An 18062-nucleotide genomic window follows, 5' to 3' on the forward strand; every position below is an offset into this window, starting at 1 on the left:
ATATTAATTATGTTTCATTTCATATGTAGATGAAGCAATCAGCTGTATAGCGCCGAGATAATGCTTGCGTCTGGACTTGTTTTTTGACCTTGAAAAGGCTGCATGGCTCAGAAATCAGAATTCATATCTTAATTATACTATGTGACCGGAGTTAACACGAACCCTTCCAGAAGATAACAGGGTCCATGGTACTGTACAGACTTTGCCTTCAGATCATAGCTTTCCGCTGAGCACCCTGTAATCTGTTTGACCTCGGTGCTGACAACAGCAATGTTTTTCTCAGCCTCGTTTTTTGAATAATGGGCGGGAGGAGAGCCAGGGCAACTTCATTAAAGTTGCACTTTGCGTGCGGAAGGTCCCTGACTCCATCCCTGGCATTTCCAAGTGGGGGCTAGGAATGCCCCTTGCCTGGAACCCGGGAGAACTAGAGCTGCTGCCAGTCAGTGTTGGAACACAGAAAGGAGATGTAGACCAAAACATCTGGAGATCACCAGGTCAAGGAAGGCTAGCTTATGCAGTAGCAAGGCTGACCCAATGAAAAGTTTAATTATAGCTGATGCCCGCCCACTAGGCAATCCTACCACCCCTTTTGGGAACCACTGGTGGTAGAGAGTAGGGGCAGGGAACCTTTTTCCAGCCCAAGGACTGCATTCCAGTGGTAGGCGAGGCCAGAGGCAAAAAGGAGGTGGACATACCCTCCAACATTTCACAGACAAAAATAGGGACATTTCTCACTCCCCACAACTGACTCCCCATTTTTGGTCCCTCCCACCTGCAGAGCATTTCCTATCAGAAGAAGGGCAAGTGGTGCCACAACCACAACACCATTTTCCAATAGTACATTCCGGTTGCCACATTTGCCCATTAGTTTGCTTTTTTCAAAACGTCCTCATGATTTTTTTTTTATCCCCCCCCCCCTCATTTTGCAAATATTTTAACGGAAAAGCAAAGTCTTGACATAACCAATCTGGATTTCCCTCGACTTCCTTCCCCTCCTTTCTGGGGTTACTTAGTTTATATCTTTTTGTTACTGCATATCCAGTTCAAGCCTATTTACTAATTTCCCCTTCTAATTATTTCTTTCTGCGCATGTTTATGTCGACCCTGCTAATGTTTTAAATTGTTTACAGTACATCTTCAAATAGTCAATAAATTTTCCCCATTCTGTTTTTAAAAGTATCTCTTCTTGGAGTGGATCTACAAACAGGGGAAAAACGCTATAAATAAGTCAGAAATAAAATCGTTATAACAAAAGAAAAAAATGCTATGTAAAATTGCATATAACACATTTAAAACACTGCTTTTTTCTTACTAATGTATCTGAGTCCTTGGTTTCTTATTCTGCCAGTAAGTTTCGCCATTTCTGCATACTCCATCAGTTTTAATTGCCACTCCTCCTTCGTTGGAACTGTTTCTTCTTTCCATCTCTCGGCATAAATCATACGAGCAGCTGTAGTAGCGTACACGAATTATTATTTTCTTTTCTTTGGGTATCTCTCCACCGATTATACCTAAAAGAAAAGTTTCTGGGTTTTTTTTTAAACAAAAGTTATCTTCAATTCCCCCCCCAACTCATTATAAATCATTTCCCAGAAAGCTTTTGCTATCTTACATGACCATCAAAATGTCCTCATGAAAGCCTCTCTTCTTTTTATAGGGTAAGTAGCACTGGAGATGAGCTTATGGAATCCAGTCAGGGCTCAAAAAAGTTTGCAAACCACCGATCTAGTCCAGTGCTCTAACCATAACACCACACTGGCTTAAAAGGGCAATGCTGTTTGAGGCATGGTAAGAGTCTGGCAGTCCTCCTTGCAGTTTAAAATAAAATATGAGGCCGAGGGTTTGTGCATCTTGCTTCCATCCTCACCGATAACATGGTGTGACCAGGTAATGCTTGCAAGAAGTCTGGGAGGTAACTTTACCCAGCAGGTCACGGGGATGGCTGGAATTCCAAGGCATAAGCTAAGCCTGCCTTTAATTACCTTGGAGAAAGCATCTTGATCCACGCACGATTAAATATTCATTCTGTATAACTAGACGGTTTCGTTGGATGCAAAGCCATATGAAATTTAGCTGGCGCAAAGCCCTACCACCCAACACATCTAATAAATTCTTTGCGAGGCCTTGTGGCTTCGAACCAATCTTCTTTCCCTCCTCCCCACCCCCCTGCTTCCAACCTACTTTCTCGATCTTATTTAATTTTGATCTCTCTCTCTCTCTCTCTCTCTCTCTCTCTCTCTCTCTCTCTGCCTCCTTCACCTTTATGTCTGAACAATCAGGGCACATATGGGATTTTTTAGACAGGAGGAAATGATGGAATCTGGGCTCGGCCTGGGAAAAATAAACAACCAAATTGTTCAGCGAGGAATAGAGGCAAGAGGAAAATGTGATTCTCTCTCTTTCTCTCGTTTTCACAAGCGTTGCCAGCTAACTACTTTGGCAGCCAGAGCCACGGATAATAATAATCAAACCTCTTTTTAAAGTCAAGGCAGAGCTGAGGTAAATATTTGTATAATATTTTATTACAATCTGAATTTGTTCCTTGATTGAGAACATTTCCTACGGACGGGCCCACTGGAAAATCAAATTGATATGTAATTGAAGTTGCTGGGATTTGTATTTGTTTTTTAACAAGGGATTCTAGCTGGGCTGCCTACAGAATACTGGCCAAGCCTCTGTGAGTATCAGGACAGATTTCAAATTGCACTGCTCTTGGAATGAGAGGCAAAGAGGTGGGGGGAAGCCCAGGTAGCTCAGCAGATGAAAATCTCATTTTATACTGTTGTGGGTTTGAGGGCTCAGTCTGGATGATGCCCCAAGCCCCCTTCCAATTCTTGGGGTCCTGTACCCAGTACTCTATACTTGGGGTCCTGTACTTCAGTTAGAATTTAACTGAAGATTCTATTGTTTGAACTAGTCAGTTTCTTTGTAAGACAGTGACCTGATCTGGCCACATAAGTGTCCTCATCAACATCCCAAAAGAATTAGCTAGGCTGTGAGAGCTGTAACTGAGTGATGATGCCCTTCAGGCAAAAGGGTGGGCTTTCCTCTACCCCTCTCACCTAGCTTCTAGGTAGAAGAATAAGAGCCAGAGTAGATGTGTATGAGCTGGAAGACGGCTTGGAAGCTGGAGCCGTAGAGACCTGCTTGCTCTGCGCTCCTACGCCGAAACTAATGGAGAAGCAACTTCTGCTGGGTGTGTGTGTGTGTGTGTTAGTGCTATGAGCCCTTCCAGCTTATTCTCAAGTTGTATATAAGAGTAAGTAAAACCATATATCCTAAAGGCACCACAGTCTCTGTTAAGTTCTGGGTGAACATATCAGACGACACAGCGATTCTTCAAAAAGCTCTTGTTTATTCACAGGCTAGAACAGAACTGAACTGAAGGGTTCAGCCAGCCTGCTTATATAGAGCTCCACTACAATGCAACAGTAACCACTTTCTGTAACTATCCAATCACTGAAAGTCACTTTCAATCCCTTATTTGCATATGTGAACCTGAGTGAAAACTATCTACAGTATCCCCCTGCTGCCCAGGGTGGGAACTTCAGTACATAACAGTCTCCTCGTTCCAAGGAAACTGAACCTGGGTAAGTGCCTGGAACCCCTGAGTTCTCTCGCCACTCAGAGATTGGGATGGCATGTACCAGTATAAGAAGGTCCCAGGATGAATCTCCGATGGCATCACCAGGTAGGACTGGGGAGGACACACTGGAGAGCTACTGCCCAGTCAGTGTGGAACAGTACTGACCAATGGTCTGGCTTGGTATACGGCAGCTTGTTCCAGAAGAGCCAGTGAGAACCCACTTGTTTTTCTTGTCTGTAGGAAACTATGTTCATGTAGGCTTTTTCTGACGTGACCTGGGTTTCGGGTGTAAAAAATGGCGTCAGGAATTTTGCTGAATCGACAAAATGTCAGGGAAAACCTGAATGTATGGCAACGTGATGGAAAAAGCAGCGGAAACAGATCAAAAAACTTTAAATCACTATTTTTGGGTTAGGTTTCCCCAAGGAAGCGCAACAATTTTGGGGGCTTCTTTAAAAAAAGTCCAGGAATTTTACTTTTTGAAATATGGCAAACCTAGTTCATGGCAAAGCAAGCCTGTCTCTTTTTGAAAAATTCTACACAGGCAGAGACCCTGGGAGATGAAAGCTAAGTGGAATATCTCCATGTGACCTTGATCCTCTAAGGCAATGAAGACACTTTCTTCTTCTTCTTCTTCTTCTTCTTCTTCTTCTTCTTCTTCTTCTTCTTCACATTTCTATCCCACCTTTGGTTCTTCCCCTCCTCATTCAATCCCCACAGCAACACAGCGAGGTAGGTTAGGCTGAGAGGCAGTGATTGGCCCAAGGGTCACCCAATGAGCTTCAGGGCCAAGTGGGGATTTGAACCCTGGTCTCCGAGGTCCCCGTTCGACTCTCTAACCACTACGCCACACTGGCTCTCATCAATTCTGCCAGGAGGCTGCAGCGTGAATGATGGGCAGATTTCAGAGAGCTGACTCACACAGTCTAGGCAGAATTCAGTCTTAGCAGATGAACTGTTGGGCCTGGGCTCTAGGCGTTATATGTAGGGCTGCTTTTGAAGATGGTTCTGAAACTGCAGAGGACCCAGGTGTTGTGACCTCTAATGGTCCTCCTCTCCCCCATTTCATACTAACCAATCTAACCACTACACCACCACTGGCGCTCCTATGGCCTCTGGTTGGGTTTCTAGTGTGTGTTAATGAGTCTGCTTCACTTACATCTTCTGGTTGGCAGTGAGAGGTTCCTGTGAGCTCCTTCAAAAATAATTTGCTTTTCAGAGGGGTAGGAAGTGCTTGGGAAGCATTATATTTTTACTGGTGTGTGTGTGTGTGTGTGTGTGTGTGTGTCCATCCCTTGGAAGTGAGCACACACACATCCACCTGAAGCAAAGAAGCTTCCTTTTGAATTTGCTTACGTGCAAATTGAGGCGCCCTTAATGAGGCAGCCAAGGCTGGCGGATAAAGCACAAAGCCAATTAGCTGTCTTGGGGGAAAAAAGAAAAAGAAGAAAACCCAACGTGTTCATTAGCATGAAAATAAAGCTAAACTTTTAGAAGATAATTGCATCTCCCTTTAAAAAAAAAAAGTATTCTTGATCTATGACAGTCTCATAAATATGCATTCTTATATAAATACTCTTCCCGAAGGCAGGAATATGTGCCCCAGAAATATTTGAACCATTTCAGACAGTGACAAAACCAAAGCAAAAGGAATTATTCTTCCTTTCCTAAGCCTCCCTCCCAATATGACAAAAATCATCGGCAACACAATCCTGTCCTTGAGTACCAAGCAACACAATCCTGTCCTTGAGTACGCTTCAGGTTACAGCCTCCGCTAACCCAGAAATATTACCTCAGGTTAAGAACTTTGCTTCAGGATGAGAACAGAAATTGTGCTCCGGCGGCACGGCAGCAGCAGGAGGCCCCATTAGCTAAAGTGGTGCTTCAGGTTAAGAACAGTTTCAGGTTAAGTACGGACCTCTGGAACGAATTAAATACTTAACCTGAGGTACCACTGTATGCCTATTTTAGACTTCATACAGCACCCTTCAGCCTCTGCAGGAGAACCTATGTGGTGGGCCTGGGAGACCTGGGTTCAAATTCCCCACACAGCCACAAAGCCCACCCTGGGCTTCATGCTATCTCTAGCCCAGTCAGTAGATTATGAGACTTTTAATCCTGGGTGTCGTGAGTTTGAGCCACACATTGGGTGAAACATTCCTGCATTGCAGAGGGTTGGACTAGATGGACCCTCAAGGCCATCTCAAGGTTCTATGATTCTATTCCGTGCCTAACTTACCTCACAAGGTTGTTGTACAGATAAATGGGTGAAGTGTGTACATGCTGCCTTGAGCTCCTTGGAGAAAAGGTGGGATATAAATATAATAATAAATAAAACCTTGTGCCTTCTATAGAGTTCTGTGGGCTGGCTGGTGTCTCACCCTGAGCCGAATTGGGCCGACTGTTTCCTCAACTCCCTCACGAAGCTGTGCTGCATCAGGAAGGTCTTGAAAAAAGAGAGGCAGTGTGTCTAGAGTGTTGGAGACCAGGGTTCAAATCTTCCCACTGGGCCTTGAAGCTCTCTGGGTGAGCTTGGGCCTCTCAGCCTGACCTACTTCACAGGGTTGTTGTGGGGATTAAATGAGGAGAGTTGAACTGAGGAGGCCACCATGAGCTCCTTGGAGAAGGTGGGATATAAATGCTAAAAATGATTATGACGGTGATGTCAGTAGAAGGGGGCTGATGGGAAATGAAGTCCAAAACATCTGTAAGATGCCAGGCGGGCAAATGTTTTCTTAGAGAGTAGCTTTTAAGATGTCTGGCTTGGTAGCCCATAATAAGACCCCCCCCCTCCCAGCTTGTTTCCATGTATTTCCCAGCCTCAATCTCATCTTTCAGCTGTGGGTGTCAACACCGACACAGATGCTAAACCAGAATTGCTTAAATAGACTTTCCAAATGAGGGGGCGGAAAGCCATCCTGCAGTTCTTTTTCCTCTTAAGGTGTTAAGTGCTGAATTCTCTGACTCCTTTGCAGAACCCAAACACTTAAAAGATTAAGCTGGGAGAAGATCTGGGCATGAGCAATTGATGGCTTCTGTTGTGAGTAGCACCACCAAGAAAAGAAAAAAATAACCTAGCTTTCCCCTGGGGCTTTGGGCATGATGTGTGAGAGAATTGGCCTGTCAGGCACAGAGTGGGAGTGGGGTGAATATACCAACAGCAGGAAGAACCCTAGATGGATAAAGTGGTACCTCAGGTTAAGCACTTAATTCGTTCCGGAGGTCTGTTCTTAACCTGAAACTGTTCTTAACCTGAAGCACCACTTTAGCTAATGGGGCCTCCTGCTGCCGCCACGGCACAGGAGCCCGATTTCTGTTCTTATGTTGAAGCAAAGTTCTTAACCTGAAGCACTATTTCTGGGTTAGCGGAGTGTGTAACCTGAAGCGTATGTAACCCGAGGTACCACTGTATTGGAATGGCTGCTTAGGAAATGCTAGAAGATGGGCATTCACTTGCTGAAAACTGCGGCATAGGGCAGGATGGGAAGGGAAAAAGGAAATCATGGACTTGTAAAAAGGTAGGGTTGGGAGAGATCTGAGGGGTCAACTAGCCTGACCCACTGCAATGCAGGAAGTCCATTGTCTTAGACCTCATTGAAGCTCATCTTTTCACCCCCTCGCTGTTGGCTTGCTAGCTGGCACTCTCCCCCCAAGTATTGTAGGGGGCGAAGTAGATGACCCTTTGAGCCCCTTCCAGCTAAGTAGCAATGAGGATTGAGTCACAACCTGTACACGTCTGCGGACAGGCGGGGCCTTCTTTGCTCAGGCCCCTTGCCACTCGGAAAGCATATGTCAACATTATCTCAGAAGCAGAGGTGAGAATACGCTGCCTGGCGCTCAAAACACAGCTGATCAACAGCCATATGTATGAACTGAGCAACAGTGTAGTTTACCCCTCGCAGAGCTACAATTCCCAGCACCCTTAAACTACAGTTTCCAGGATTCTCTGCAGGGCAGTGGGAGTCTTTGTTCCCCGCCTCTTTGGTGTTCAGGGTGCTGCCTCTGTCTTCACAGACATAATTGGGTTTGGCAGCTAAATATAATAGCCAAGCACCTGTTCCCCACAGCTGTCATGAAAGCCGCTGCTAATGGCACCAAAGAGAGGCCTGAGGGATTGGTTGCAAATACTCTTTGGGCAGCAGGTGCCGGGAGCAATGGCCGGCCTGCTTGAGCACTCTGAAATACAAGCAGCTAATGGGTAACCCAGGACGAGGGAGATTGGAGGACCTAATGGAGGGGATTAGCAAGGACCCGAGCTGGGAAAGGCCACAGTCAGGCCTTCTTCTGAGGCTGTGATGGCCATTTTGGAAAGTGATCAAAGGCCGGTCTCTCTCTGACAAGGGTCTGTCATCAGGAAATCACTGTCCACAGCCAGCCAGCTGGGTGTTAGGGACTGTTCTGTATGGGTTAGGGATGGCAAGAGCTACTCAGAGCTCCTCTCTCTCTCATGCACACACACAAACACACGTCTCATGAATACATTATCTTCAAGCAGATTTATAGCAGAATTCCTTGAGTTTATGCATTTGAGCAGAGAATAAAGCTTTAACTGACAGAGCTCTAGCACTCTCCCACCCTGGCCCTGCTATCATGGTGGAGACTACCTCTGTATTATTGGACATTTGGAAAGTGGTACATATCAAGCCCTATGCCTGGTGCTTCCCCATCATAATAACATAAGCATAGCCTGCTGGATCAGGCCAATGGCCCACCTAGTCCAGCATCCTGTTCCCACTGAGATGTCTGTGGGAAATGAGCAATGGTGGAAGCAGAGGATAGCATAGCCAATAGCCCTCTCCTCCATGACTCCATGAATTTATCTCATCCTCTTTTGAAGCCATCCAAATTGGTGGCCAGCACTGCTTCCTGGGGCAGCATAGTTCAATTTTGCACTGTGTGAAGAAGAATGTTTTTTAAAAAATCTGTATTGAATCTTCCAAAGATCTTGATGATATGAGAGATAAAAATTTTCTCCATCTGCTTTCCGCATGCCGTGCATAATTTTTTAAAACTTCTATCATGTTGTCTTCTTCTCACCTTCTCACCCAATTGCTGAAACCTTTAGTCATAGGGGGGTTATTCCACCCCCTTGATCATGACTCTGGAGGAGCCAATTCTGCCTGACTCGCTGGCTATTCAGGGCTCCACCACAACATGGAGGATGTGCCCTAGGAAGGGCAGTATGGGGAGGAGTCCCAAGTGCTGTTTAGAATAATATAATTGTAGAGTTGGAAGGTCAACGAGTCTACCCCCCCCCCCACCGGCCTCTCCTTCATCCCATCTTCCCTGCCTTGAAAAAACAACTTGGCAGAAAAGTTGGGATATGTCAATTTTGATTTCTCTCTGTTTTCTACTTCTCCTGTTTCTAGTCTTAGGTTCTACACGTCAGCTTGTGATTTATTTATTTTTTAAATAAGTTCTCATGGAAGTTATTCATCATTTTAGCACGAATTTCTCCTGATTTGTATGCAATTTTCTTTACTGCGTGCATTCTCCTGGTATAGTGCATATTGATATTTTCACTAATATGTATATGCATTTTATTCTGTTAGATGCATTTTCCTACGCATTGTTTGGCTGAAGAACTGCGTTGCAAAATTCAAAGAATTGTTACTTTCAAAGGAAGGTGTTTTGATTTGCATAATTAGGCAGATTAGATCACCTCTCATTTAAAAGCAGACTTCGTTGAACTTTTGTCTCACTCATCCTCACAACTCCTTCCTTGGCCACCTCAAAAGTAAGGTAAGCATGAGGCAACCCAGCGATGAGAATTTCATTGAAATCTTCTTTCCCTTTTGATCATTTTGGAAGGCAGTTTCTTTTCCCATTAACTGATGGAGAACAGTTTTTTTAAAAAACCAACAAGAGGGATTTTTCAGAATGTGGTGCTTCTAAAGACAATATTCATGACAATATGTTAATGATAAAATGCAAATATTTATGTATTGGCAACTCCTGGAAAATTAATATGAAACTCCGAGGTAATCTTGCAGGTATTTCTATAACAAATTTCTTAAGTGCCGTCCTCTTTTGCGTGAATACTCCCAGTCCCTGTTGCATCCTGCATTTATTTCTGTGCCTTTGAAAAGGAGATGGGCGGCTGGGAAACTGAGCTCGGGGAACACAAGGTGAACTCTGTTGCTCCGATATAAAGTGCCCTGTAATTCTATATGTGGACAGGATGTTGGCTTAACATCGTATCAGCAAGACGGGCCTTCCGGGGCGGCTGGGGCTTTTAACATGCTGCTGACAGAGAGCAAACAGGCTGCCCTCTTAATGCAGGAGGGCTTGGGTTTCTCCCCCATCCATCACTCCCATAATAGCCCCGAGGACAAAAAGGGTTCAAAGACACCCAATCTCCAAATCTTGGGATAAACTGCAGGCACAGGGGGATGAATTCCAAGATTTAAATGTTCCTTAAAAATGAGTGAAAGTGATCTCAAATCTGGAATTATAATGAATTCTGGTGACATTTAAGGGCTGGGGAATGAGTATTTACACCGTTGTTCCCTGAGGGTCTTCATCAGTTACCACAGCCTTAAAAAGATTCGTAGGATATATTATGTAGCTTATTAAGAATCAGTGCCTGAATTTGTTTGTTTTTCTGTTCTTGGCATCTGTGAATTTCAGTTTCAACCAGTTTCCCATTTTTTTCCCCATTGGAAAAAAAAGAAAAAGGAATATTATGCAGATAAACAACAAACAAACCAAAGAGCGTTGCAGGAGGGGGGAGGGAGTCTTTGCCAGCCATATCAGCAAAATCCAAAGGCTCCTTTGCACAGTAGCTGTAGTCAAGAGGTAAAGTGCCCAAGGCTGGACACAATGTGCTTAAAATGTCATTATCCCTCTTAATAGGAGTAACGGTGTTCTGTTGAGTAAACCGTCTGTTTGCTTTGGAGTCAACACAATGGCTGGCCGGCGGGTTTGATGAATGGTTCAACGTACATATAAGTCACTTATTAATCCACTGTGACAATGCAGACCGTGCTTTTCCCATGTTCATTGTCTAGGGGGCATCCTGCTACCTGTTTCCACAGATTACACTTACACACACATCTCCCACGGCATGTTTCATAAATAGATCCCTCGAATTACGATCAGATAATTTCGATTTGAATGCTATTTGCACAATGGGGCCATGTGATGATATTGTATGCCTTCATCCATCTTGACTGGCTTTGATGGCACCTGAACCTGTCTGGCTTGTGCCTCCTAAGTAGGAGGAGCTTCGGGGCAGCTTAGGAGGGGTTGGTTAAGGAAGATCTTGCCCCACCCCCAAAAAACACTCTGGAGTGGCTGCTGGCACATGAGACCACAAGGCACAATACATTTGTCAGTCTTTAAGATCCGAGAACCGTAGTTGAGTTGGAAGAAACCCCAAGCCTCATCCAGTCCAATCTCCTCTACAATGCAATGAATTGCAGCTAAAGAATCCTTGGCAGATAACTGTCCAACATTTGTTTAAAATCCTCCCATGCCATCATCACATTCTTGGTTCTTCAAACATTATCTTGACCCGTTGTAATCTGTCCATGTTTTAGCACCAAAACAAGAGCAATCTACCTGTGTTCTCATGAGCCAGACCTTTGGATTTAGTAAGTTAAGCATATAAAGCTTACTTAACAGTGTGTGGTCTGGTCATTACGAGAGGGGTAAAGGGAGGGAGACAAGAGCTTTAAAGCCGACTAAGTGGGATATGCAAACCTATTTTCCACTCTGAAAGTGATTTTTACTCTGCTGGAGGCTCTCTCACTCAAGAGAGTGCGCAGAGCCCTGCCTCTTGAATCCAGGCACCCACATTTTCTTATGTTAATTACACACATGTGGGTCAGATCTATTTTCCACCTCCAGGGACCCTGCACCACTTTCCTAACAACACTCCAGCAAGCTATTGAGTTTGTGTAATGCTGTTGTTGTTCTTGTTGTTGTTTGAAGGGTGGGATTTGGCTGAAATCTGAAATTAGTTTAGTAGATTTCAATAAGGGACCACCTTCCTTCCTCCCCTCCTCATTTCAGAAATTCTTTGAGAGGTGAAAAGCACATAGTTATACTATGGAACTCACTGCCACAAGAAGCAGTGATGGTCACCAACTTAGATGGCTTTAAAGGAGGATTAGACAACATGGGAGAGAGGGCTATTGATGCCTACTCACCACAATGGCTATGCTCAGCCTCTACAGTAGGAGGCAGCAATGCTCCTGAATCACAGGAGGGGAGAGGGTTCTTGTGCACAGATCCTGCTTGCAGGCTTCCCACAGGCATCTGGTCACGCCCCCCCCCCTAGATGGGCCATTGGCCTGATCCAGCAGGCTCTTTTGTACTAGCTCCTAGCCCTGAAAAAAAGGACACCTATCCACTATCTCAACGATTATTCATTTAAATGTTAACCTCTTGACTAATCTGCCTCATTCTCACTGGAGACCTCTTTTGCTATCTGCATTGCAATGTTTATCCCCTGCAATTTCTGAAAGGATAAGAGGACCATCAAGCTTTTCCTAGTTAAACGCAACCCTGACATTTCAGGTAATCCAGGCGCTGGCCTCAAGCTGCTCTTTGCCCGCTCTCCCCTCTTCCTCCCTCACAATGATTAACTTTGCTATCCACACAACAAGGCCCGGCTAATCTCTGCACTGCAAATACGGTTGTTAGCAAGAGCAAGCTATAATGAGCGCAAAACGCAACCCTTCCATTTAAAATGCAGCCTATCTGTAAGCTCAGGATGAAGACCAAGAATGTACGATGCCTTAAGAGGTATTCTGAGAATGGAGATGCCAGCGATTGAAACTGCAGCCTTCCGCATGCAGGGCAGATAGATGCTCTACCCCTGAGCCATTCTCTTCCCAGAAAATGGGACTTTAAGCTTACAGCCCCTGGCAATTTTCCTGCACGCTTGAGCTAATCCTAAGGTCTGTAGTGCATCCCCTCCTCACTGTCACCACTGGTGTGCGGCATCCCCTGCTGGACTCGCTTCCCTTGGTTGGGACCACTGGGGCAGGTCTGCAGGGTCTGCTCAAATTTGGGTGGGTGGCATTTGGAAAGTTGCTTTTCTTAAGGATGTAAGAACCACCTGCTGGGTCAGGCCAGGCCAGCTTCCTGTTCTCACCGTGGCCAGCCAGAAGATTGGGCTGGGAAGTCCTTAAGCCGGACCTGGGCACAAGACCACCCCTCCTGCCATTTCCAGCAACTGGTATTCAGAAGAATTCCTGCCTCCAACCATGGATGGCAGCAATTTCACATGACACCTTGCAGTGATGGGGAAGAGTTGCTCCTTTGGTGAGTGGGGGTGCTTGGGTGCTGTGTCCTTTCAGCCAGACCCCCAGAATTTATTAAAGGTAAAGGTAAAGGACCCCTGACAGTTAAGTCCAGTTGCGAACGACTCTGGGGTTGTGACGCTCATCTCGCTTTACAGGCCGAGGGAGCCAACGTTTGTCTACAGACAGTTTTTCCAGATCATGTGGCCAGCAGGACTAAGCCGCTTCTGGCGAAACCAGAGCAGCACACGGAAACGCTGTTTAGCTTCCCGCTGGAGCGGTACCTATTTATCTACTTGCACTTTGACGTGCTTTCAAACTTCTAGGTTGGCAGGAGCTGGGACCGAACAACAGGAGCTCACCCCGTCGCGGGGATTCGAACCGCCGACCTTCTGGTCGGCAAGCCCACGGCTCAGTGGTTTACACAACAGCACCACCCGCCTCCCCAGAATTTATAAGCAACCCCCAAAATTGTTCAAGGAGACAGCAGGCCTTTCATGTGTTGCTTTCACCAAACTCCCATATTAGAGATGAACCCCTGCCTTCTCGAAAGGAGAGGTCCCAAGTCCTAGCACTGTCCCCCTTTCCAGGAGCATTCCTTATTCCCTTGCAACTTAGCCTCATTCAGCCCCCTCTTGGCCTCGCGAAGAGCTTGGCTTGGCCTCGAAAGAGTCCCAAAGGCAAGTAAGAGGTGACATGATGGACGTTGATAACAATTTTTGATAACAAACGTTGGACAAATTAATGGAGGAGAGGGCTAGCAATGGCAACTAGCCGGGATGGGATACCCACCAACATTTATCCGATGAAAATATGGACATCCAGTGGCTATGCTCTTCCCCCACAATTTGAGGCGGTAATGCCTTTGAATACCAGTTGCTGGAAAGCACAGGGAGCGAGAGGGCCCTTGTGGTCAGGTTCTGCTTGAGGTTTTCCCAGAGGCATGTAATAAAAAATTAAGGTACTTTATACAGTGGTGCCCCGCAAGACGAATGCCTCGCAAGACGAAAAACTTGCTAGACGAAAGGGTTTTTCGGTTTTGCGTTGCTTTGCTAGACGAATTTCCCTATGGGCTTGCTTCACAAGATGAAAACGTCTTGGGTTTTTTTTTAAAAGCCGCTTGAAGAGGCGCAGTTGCGACGGACCCTGCTTCGCAAGACGAAAAACATCGCAAGACGAAAAGACTTGCGGAACGAATTATTTTCGTCTTGCGAGGCCAACAAGAAAATGCAATCAGATAAGGCCTTATCAGATAACCTGGCAGACAGGAAAAACAACAACATTCAAATTTCTGTTGTAGACCACCTTTTCTGTGATGTAGGTATGATGTTTGTGGGGGGTGGTCTTGGGTTACACCCCTTCTGTGATGAATGGAGGGGTGGTCTTGAGCTCCAGAGAAGGCAATTTAAAATGTCTATATAAGGGCAAGCACACCTTTGTTCTGGGTCCTCCTCCTTTCCTGCGTATGAGGGGAGCACCCTGTTGCAACAGTTCAATAAAGATCAGGCTTATGATCTGCTTTGCTTCTCAGTACTCTCTGGTTGCCCTCTGTTATTTTCTCCTGCCAATGGAGAACTTACAAAGGACTCTGTAAGGGCTCTTGTGTCCCCTATAAGGGAATAAGGGCAGATTTTGTTTACAACAGGCACCTGGTTGGCCAACGTGAGAACATGATGCTGGACTAGATGGGGCACTGGCCTGATCCAGCAGGCTCTTCTCATGTGGCTATGTTAACACCGAGATGACTCAGGGCGGTGGGGAGCCTCTCAGGAAGCCTCAGTTAATTTTTATTGCTTCATGGATTTAAGGATTTGGAGGAAGATAAATTCCACGGAGCCCTCCACTGCCAGCTCACCCAGATAACATTTGCATGCTCTGGGTGTTTGCTGCCTTGCTGATCCCTCTCAAATTCCGCTCCCTGTTCAAACTTTTTCCCCCTCCACCTTGCGAAGGATCAGTGGCTACATCAAAGGTTACATGAAGGTTGTCCACATTCCTTCCGAGCTGTTTGCACAGCCCTCCAGTTTGCTCTGCTAACACCCCAGGCAGCTCTCCTTGCAATCGCTCTGTTTGCCCAGCATTAGGCCCCTGTTTGCCCAAACACCTCAGAGAATCCGAGGGGGGCGGGGCGGCCGGCTTTCTAAACATTGGGTCCCATCTGTCAATCAATAACACCAATCAGTTTCCTGATACAAACAGCAAACTCTGCCAAAGCCAATATTTGCCCAACTTTTACTAACTCTTTGTGTGTCATTGGGTTTGGCTTTTTTTAAAAGCGTAAAATGCATCTGAGCAGACGTTTTGTACACAGAATTGTCCTCTCTTAATGGTTAACTCTGGGCAAACAGAATGTATGATTTCAGTTAACGGAAGGGGCAAAAAAAAGAAGAAGGGGAAAAAACAACCGGGATTTTTATTGCCACCTTTTAAAGAGGAGAAGAAAGGGAGGCGATTTGCATAAATACAGGGGTTGTTATCTGTTACCATAGGCAGTAATGAGAAAGGGCAAGAAAAAGGACTCCATTGAGTCAGCCATGTATACACCCAGCCCCACAGGCTCACCTTTGACTGGTGTTTGTTTCAGGTGATGTTTATGCAGGCTACAGACCCATAAACCCACTGATGTCATTACTGTGGAATGGGAACAGCACGACACTACAAGATCCATGCACACATCCTGCAAGGGACAAAGTGCTCCATGGTCTGCCTTGGGAGTCCAGGGGTGCCAACTTGAATAAAATATTGGGGCGGGGGGAGGGTTCCAGGTAAGCCTTTCCCTACATAATCAATCACAAGACGATTCACTGGAGGTTTTAAGCTGAGGTTCGGTGGCCACTTGTCAGGAATTCTTGAGCTGTGATTCCTGCATTGCAGGGGGTTGGACTAGATGGCTCCTGGGTGTCCCTTTCAACTCCACAGTTCTATGATTCCATGACTTGTTTACAGGCTGTGCTTCAGTCTTCGGCTTTCTTCCTCCTTGCCCCCTTTTAAGTTCTTAACATTTCTTTCGTGCCTTTTCAATATCCCTCCTGGAGCTTGGCTTGCGTCAAAGCGATTAGATCTCACAGCCCCCCTAAGGATGACAATACTGCTTGTCTTGTAAAGGTATTTCTTTATTATATCATTTTTTTATTTTTGCTGGAGGTTTGTTCAGAGAGAGAGAGAGAGAGAGAGAGAGAGAGAGTGCTTCTAGCAGCTCAGTTCATGTTTAATTCATGATGTTTTGCCAAGAAAAGGAAAACCCAGGAAGAACTGGGCCAGATAATGATCTGCCAAGAGGTGTGTGTGTGTGTGTGTGTGTGTGTGTGTGTGTGTTTAATATATCACGTTTTGGTAATCAAATAAATCTCCTTTTGAGATAAATGTCAGAAGTATTTTAAAAGCTTTTCTTCACAGGGAAGGAGCCTTTCGCTGAAAGGGGCATCAAACAGTCATTTTCACAAGGAAAAGATCCCTTAATTGGGTCTGACAAGGATGGAGAGAGGAAAGAAAAGATACCTGAACAGCAGCCTCCCCCAAGCTGGTGCTTGCCAGATGTTTTGGGCCGTGGCTTCCATCAGTCCCAGCCAGCTGTTTTCTTCCCCTCTTGTCTAAATGCCAGAACTTGAACTGCCCTGTGATCACCCTCTTAAATTTTGTAGGGAAGGTAAAATCAGCAGGAGGCAAACAGGTTGAATCATAGAACTGCAGAGACACCAGGGGTTGTTTAGTCTAACGCCCCACAATGCAGGGGTTTTAACTAAAGCATCCATGACAGAACAGCCATCCAACCTCCAGCTTAAAAACCTCCAATGAAGGAGAGTCCGCCACCTTCTGAGGGAGTCCGCTCCACTGTCAAACAGCTCTTACCATCATTAAGTTATTTAGTCCAGTGTTTCCTAAACTTAGGTCTCCAGCTACTTTTGGACTACAACTCCCATCATCCCTAGCTAACAGGACCAGTGGTCAGGGATGATGGGAACTGTAGTCCAAAAATAGCTGTATTATACAGTGGTATCTGTTTATTAGGACGCTAGTGGTGCTGTGGTCTAAACCACAGAGCCTAGGACTTGCCGATCAGAAGGTCAGCGGTTCGAATCCCCATGATGGGGTGAGCTCCCATTGCTCGGTCCCTGCTCCTGCCAACCTAGCAGTTTGAAAGCACGTGCAAGTAGATAAATAGGTACCGTGCTGGCAAGAAGGAAAACGGCGTTTTCGTGCGCTGCTCTAGTTCGCCAGAAGCTGTTTAGTCATGCTGGCCACATGACCCAGAAGCTGTACGCTGGCTCCCTCGGCCAGTAAAGCGAGATGAGCGCCGCAACCCCAGAGTCGGCCATGACTGGACCTAATGGTTAGGGGTCCCTTTATCTTTTACCTCGGGTTACAGACGCTAACCCAGAAATAGTACCTCGGGTTAAGAACTTTGCTTCAGGATGAGAACAGAAATTGCGCAGCAGCGGCACGACGGCAGCGGGAGGCCCTATTAGCTAAAGTGGTGCTTCAGGTTAAGAACAGTTTCAGGTTAAGAATGGAACTCCAGAACGAATTAAGTTCTTAACCCAAGGTACCACTGTATTACATTTATATTCAACCTTCTCCTCAAAGAGCCCAAGGTGGCAAACATAACTTCCCCTCCTCCTCATTTTATCCTTACAACAGCCATGTGAGGTAAGTTAGACTAAGAGACAGCAACTGGCCCCAGCTCACACAATGAGCTTCACAGCTCATTCAATGGTCCCAGGGTGGGGGCTATAACCATTTTAGAACACAATGGGCAGTATCCAGCTAGTGTATCCCATCATTTCAAGGATTTCCGCTTGTGCAATGGAACTCCCTCCTCTCCTCCCCCTGTGCCCTCCCCAGATTTGCTCTGGAGGTTCGGGGGAACCCCTAGAATAAATTTAGTCGGTGCCTAGGAGGAAGGGCGGGAAGAATATTTGCAAATTCTTGTGTTGACGAGACATGATAGTTGTTCAATATTCTATTAGAATGGGACTCAGTGTTGCCGCTGCGACCAGAAATTGGCCAGGAGGGGACCAGCAGGCGCTCACACCTCACTGGTAAACTGTGGAGATTCTCTTGGTCCCCCCAAAAGCCAATACTTAAATTCAAACAGAAGGTGGCGCTAGATGAAAAATGATGGCTTTTTACCCTCCCCACCCCCCAGCTTCCTGTTCCTTCTTTATTGGAAGCAAAGATTGTTGAACTTCTGATACCATCAGAATGGTTCACGTGGAGGGGGTTGG

General features: G+C 45.9%; 1 long non-coding RNA gene across 1 annotated transcript in view; it reads left to right on the forward strand.

Annotated features, from left to right (window-relative positions):
- The first annotated feature begins 2282 nt into the window (after positions 1–2282).
- The window catches only part of LOC309518578, a 28558-nt gene continuing 12778 nt past the window's right edge, over positions 2283–18062 (forward strand). Inside the window, exons 1-3 of the long non-coding RNA XR_014213517.1 lie at positions 2283–2499; positions 3365–3691; positions 6562–6626. This is a non-coding gene — a long non-coding RNA (uncharacterized lncRNA). The remainder of the gene's footprint in view (positions 2500–3364; positions 3692–6561; positions 6627–18062) is intronic.

Source organism: Podarcis vaucheri (assembly GCF_965113315.1).
Source record: "Podarcis vaucheri genome assembly, chromosome: 14".
Taxonomy (NCBI): domain Eukaryota; kingdom Metazoa; phylum Chordata; class Lepidosauria; order Squamata; family Lacertidae; genus Podarcis; species Podarcis vaucheri.